Consider the following 5,390-nt stretch of genomic DNA (forward strand, 5'->3'; position numbering starts at 1 on the left):
CTCGAGTATGCCGACTGCCGGCGGCTGCTCTCGTTGGAGGAGAAAGGGATGTGAGTGCACGTTAAAGATCCCCAGGTGGTCGAAATTACTCTGTAACCCTTCTCTACGGCTCCTATCTTGCCACTTTCCCCTTGCGTCGCGGTTCAGGTGTCCACCGAAATAAGTGGGATAGATACTGCGCCTTCCCTCCATACCATACACAACGCACGAAGTGCCGATGGTTCTTATTTTGGATTCAGTTATTAGGCCCCGCCCAAACGGGCAAGGCCCCACAAAAATTGGCCTATAGGCTCATTGGAGCGCCCCTCCCCACGGTAATCTTTAGTAAAAGGCGAAAGATTAGTACGTGGACTTGAGGAGAGACCTGAGCGATAATCCGCACCCATACTGTGCTAGGCCACCCCATCAAATTCACGCAGGTAACTAGCGCAAGTTGTGAGAGAAATACGGAGCTATACTCTTCCGTCAGGTTTGCAGTCTCGCGGTTAGCGTTGGCAGGATTTTGCTAAACGAGTCATGCGGCCTATGAGGGTTAATCTACATGCTCGGCAGATGCGCATCCCGTCATGCCTATTGCTCCGATGTGATCCTGGTGGATGAGTGAGTATGGCAGAAGCTTCATATCCAGAGCGACGAAAGTGGCGCCATCTACTGTACGGAAACAGAACCATGCCTCTCGCAGATTTTCTCTCTTTTTTTTTTTGTTTGGTTTTGCACTATCTTTAGTTATCGCGCATTTCTTTCCTTCCAAACAAAATCTTTTTCTCTTATCGCTCTTTACTGCAGTGTTACGCGGCCAGCGGAATCGTTTTCAGAGTGTAAACAGCAGAAATGGCTAAGGTCTGTAAGAGCTATAGCATTAATTCCTGCTGAATTTACCTGCCGCCGTTTTTCAGAAAAGCTAGCCACACAGCTGAAGCCTACAAATGAATAGTGGACGCTGCTCTTGGTCACTGTACAGGCGACATGTAACAACTTCACGGGGCTAATAAGATTGAAAACGTTAACGACTGTTGATCAGTACCGCATAGAAAATTACAGCTGATGACATGAATATATACCCCTTTCTTTGTATCCGCTGCAACGCTATTACTGGAAGCATAGGTTCTCGCACACAACGTATGATTAATTGGTACCTATTAGCAAAACGAGCGTATCTCGCACTTCACACTCCTGCTACACCCATTATAGCACTTCTTTCTTGGACAAATGCTTCTAGTATTTTGCAGAAGTAATGACAGGGGTATCTCGGTAAGGGGGTGGGGGGGGGGGGGGAGGCTCAGCTCTACCCCCCGTTATTAATCGAAGAACCCCCGCTCGAGACTGCACGTAGGGACTGCAAGCATCTGAAGCAAGCATCAAGCAACTATTTTTACGCCTAATTATTGTCAATGGTTCTTCACATTTCTTCACAGTGGTTTCAAAAATTTCACCGTGATTTTAGTAAATATCATTGACACGTTTTTTACCACTTGACACTGAGAAAAATAACATGGATCAGATTTTTTGTTTTTGCAAGTTGATATGACCGATCACGTCGACTTCACAGCGCGCCCGTTCACCAAAGGCGCCCTGTCGTTTTTACGTGCACCGACCTTACATGTTTCACACTGTGAAGTTAACATGAAGAATAAAAAGTCTGAAGTACTACACAATGACTAAAGAAAAACTGAACTCCCTCCGCACTCTCACTTCACAAGTTAGTTCAGAGCTAGCTGTTCACCCCCAAGGTACACAATAAGTAAATCAGAGTGCGGTATCCTCGCCCGAGGTCTTTGCGAGTAAAGAAAGTATTGAGCTCCCTACATAAAATGGCTCTAAGGAATTTGAAGTCTCGTTCTTATTTTTGCTGCCTCTTGCAGAAGGTTAGTGATGTTTCAATGGTAAGATGAAAAATGATGGTTTCAGCATGGCTTATCGGGTACAGCTTACGCCTGCAGTATACCGCCGCACACAATTCCTGCGTGACGAAAAATAGCTGTTAAGGCTTTTCTGGTTACTTGAATAAAAATCGTCACCAAAGCAAACTATAAGCACAAGAACTTCGATGCCATTGCCTTGTTCGGTGCAGTTAAATATTAGGGACTAATTCTGTTTATTCTTCAGCGAATTAATGAACACGCTGCGTACCACTGCCCATAGTTTGCAACTGCTGTTCTTTTTATTTTTAAATTTGCATCCTACTATAATGATACGAGCGATGGTTCTGGTAAGCATGGTTTTGCATGGTTTAGAAAGGTTGTACGACGTTCGTTTAAATCGGGAGGACGCTCAGGTTTCACCTCAAGTGTAGGCGCGATGGCTCCATTAACAGCGCCTTTTCATTCCACGTTTAGTTTTGTTTAGGTTGTTGTTTTATTTTGGTGGAGGAGGAGGAGGAGGAGGAAAAACTTTATTAGCCCTATATTATTTGGCGGTTTTAGACGTCTTCAGAGATGCCTGCTTGTTGTATCCACAAGAGTCTTCTCCGTCGGCTTCGTCCACTTTTTCACAATGGTCGGTTGCCCTCAGTCCAGGGCTCCGCTGGCTGCTGCCGCCCGTTGGGCTCGCTGTACCAGACCTTGCTGGTCTTCGCAGCGGTCACTGGACAGCAGAGTCTCCCATTGCTCCGCACTCGGGTTTCGAATTTTGGGGACCACATCTATGTTTTGACATGCCCATGTGATGTGATATAGTGTTGGTTTTTCATCGCACCACGGACATCTGTCAGCGTATATGGTAGGGTGCATTTTGTTTAGTATGTGCAGGTTTGGGTATGAACCCGTCTGTAATTGTCTCCATATGACAGTTTCCTCTCTGGTGAGAGAACTGTGCGGTGGGGGATATCGCATTCTTCTTCCTCTATAGTTTTCTGGTATGGCCGAGTATGACTTGGGTGTTGGCAAAAGTTCCGCGGACTCGTCGGATGCTCGGAAAGTAGTGTATGCTCGAGCTATCCTGTCAGCCTCTAGGTTCCCTGCCACCCCCATGTGCCCCGGTACCCATATAATTTTGTGTCTGGTCTTGTTTTCTTTGTGGTTGTTAATTCTGTCGCTCGCTTTGAGAAGTATACGGAGCGCGTGACGACCAATCCTACCATTCATGAAATTTCGACAGGCTGTTTGAGAGTCCGTGAGTATCGTTAGCGACCGCCCAGCTCTATAGCCCTCCGCCACCGCTAGAGAAATGGCTACTTCCTCGGCCTCTGCTACTGTGCAGTGTCGGATAGAGGCGCTGGTCACTTCACGTAGAGACGAATTGACCACCGTGGCCACTGCAATTTTGTTGTGTCCTCCTCTCGAGGACGCGTCTGCATACACAGTCGTGTCTTGAGGAGCGTATGTTTTTTGAATAAAATCGGCCCTTGCTTCTCTTCTACCTTGGTGGAGGTTCGGGTCCATGTTTCTTGGGATTGGAGCTACCTTGAGGGACTTGCGAAGTTCGTCGGGGATCGTTACCGTCCTCGCTATTTCTCGCATCTGCTCACAGTATCCGAGTCTCTGTAAGAGCGCTCTTCCAGTCGTTGTCTGCAGCAGCCTGAGTTTTTGCGACTCAAGCTGCGCCTCGCGTAGTTCTTCGAATGTGTTTTGCAACCCAAGCGCCATGAGCTTTTCTGTAGACGTGTTGCGCGGTAATCGGAGCGCCGTCTTATACGCTTTGCGTAGCAGGGCATCCGCTTGTTGTATTTCACTCTTGTTGAGGCACTGGTAGGGCAGGCTGTACATAATTCGGCTCACTACCAGGTTTCTAACTAGTTTTAGTGTGTCCTCTTCGCGCATGCCATGCCGCCTGTTGGTGATGCGGGTGATCATGCGTGTCACTTGTAGCGTTGTTGTTTTGAGCTTGGTAAAAGTGTGACTACTGCGTTGGTTCGATTGAACCCACATACCTAATATTCTTATTGTTGTCTTTTCAGGGATGGGCATTCCTTCCAGGTAGATGTTGAGTTTCAGGTTCTCACTGGTTGGGACGGTCCGGTTTTGTTTGCCTCTCCACACTCGAAGCAGTTCCGATTTCTCGGTAGAGCATGCGAGTCCTCTTTCTCCGAGATATTTCTGTACACAGGAGGCCGCTTCCTGTAGTTTTTCTTCCTTCTCCCCGAGGGAACCGGTGTTCGTCCAGACTGTTATGTCGTCTGCATACATGGCGTGCCTGATGCCTTCGATCTTCTCTAGTTTTCGTGCTAGACCTATCATAGCTATATTGAAGAGGATAGGTGAGATGACTGATCCTTGTGGTGTTCCTTTGTTTGGCACGTGAATTTTGTTCGATCGAAGGTCTCCCATGCCGATGGTGGCAGTTCTATCTGACAGGAAGGCTTTGACGTACCCGTGGATTCTGCGTCCGCAGTCCAAGTCGTCTAGGCCTCTAAGGATCGCTTCGTGACTGACGTTATCAAATGCTCCCTTGATGTCAAGGGCCATTATGACATTTTCACCTGTTCGGGGTACGTTGCGGAGCACATCTTCTTGTATTTGAAGCAGCACGTCCTGCGTCGAGAGTTTTGCTCTGAAGCCTAACATGGTATGGGGTACATGTTCATTATCTTCCATGAAATTTTGCAGTCTGAGCATCACCACCCGCTCGTAAAGCTTGCCGAGGCACGACGTGAGCGAGATGGGCCTGAGATTTTCAATTTTGAGCTGTTTGCCAGGTTTAGGTATCATAATTACTTCGGCGTGTTTCCAGTCTTCGGGAACCGTCTCCGCCTCCCAGTGTTTGTTTAGAAAGCTTACGAGCTCTTGTATGAGGTCATCACTCAGGTTTCGGATCAGGGCACTGTCGATTCTGTCGGCTCCTGCTGCCGTGTTTCTGGTCGTATTCCTTATGGCCGCATAAACTTCTTCCACAGTTATTGGGCGGTCGAGTCTCTCGTTTTCGGCTCCGCGATAGGTTCCTTGGTATCGTGAGGGGTTGCGATCGCCGTAATAATAATTGGTTCACAGGAAGGAAAAGCGCAGTGTTCGTCACCCTTGCTTCTGTGGACACCTTAACCGCGCCGTAAGAGAAGGGAGGAGGGTGGGAGTGAAAGTGGAAAGAGTGAAAGAGGAGCCGTAGTGGAGGGCTGCGGATTATTTCGACCACCTGGGCATCTTTAACGTGCGCTGACGTCGCACAGCACACGGGCGCCTGTTCGTTTCGCCTCCATCAAAAAGCAGCCGCTACGAACCGTGGTTCGATTCCGCCTTCTTGGGATTTTATCTATATCTCGCAGCGTTGTCCTCAATTGAAATTGAACTTTTTTGTTCAAAAAATATAAACAAATAATTAGATGAAGTCCAAATGGGGGTTAAAAATTGGAGAGCTAACATGTTCATACCTAGTATATCGATTATAAGCTATGCTCTGCATTGCTTGGCAATGAATAATCAATGGTGCAGCAATAACGTGCTTGGAAGTAGCTATCCAAT

General features: G+C 47.6%; 1 non-coding gene across 1 annotated transcript; it reads right to left on the reverse strand.

The window, feature by feature from the left end:
• Window positions 1-246: 246 nt before the first annotated feature.
• Window positions 247-372, reverse strand: LOC146195907 (U5 spliceosomal RNA). The gene has a single exon (XR_014706294.1). It is a non-coding gene; the product is annotated as a U5 spliceosomal RNA (small nuclear RNA).
• Between the last annotated feature and the right edge of the window lie 5,018 nt (window positions 373-5,390).

The sequence above is a fragment of the Amblyomma maculatum genome, chromosome 3, assembly GCF_055883805.1.
Source record: "Amblyomma maculatum isolate TAMU_Amacu chromosome 3, ASM5588380v1, whole genome shotgun sequence".
Classification (NCBI taxonomy): domain Eukaryota; kingdom Metazoa; phylum Arthropoda; class Arachnida; order Ixodida; family Ixodidae; genus Amblyomma; species Amblyomma maculatum.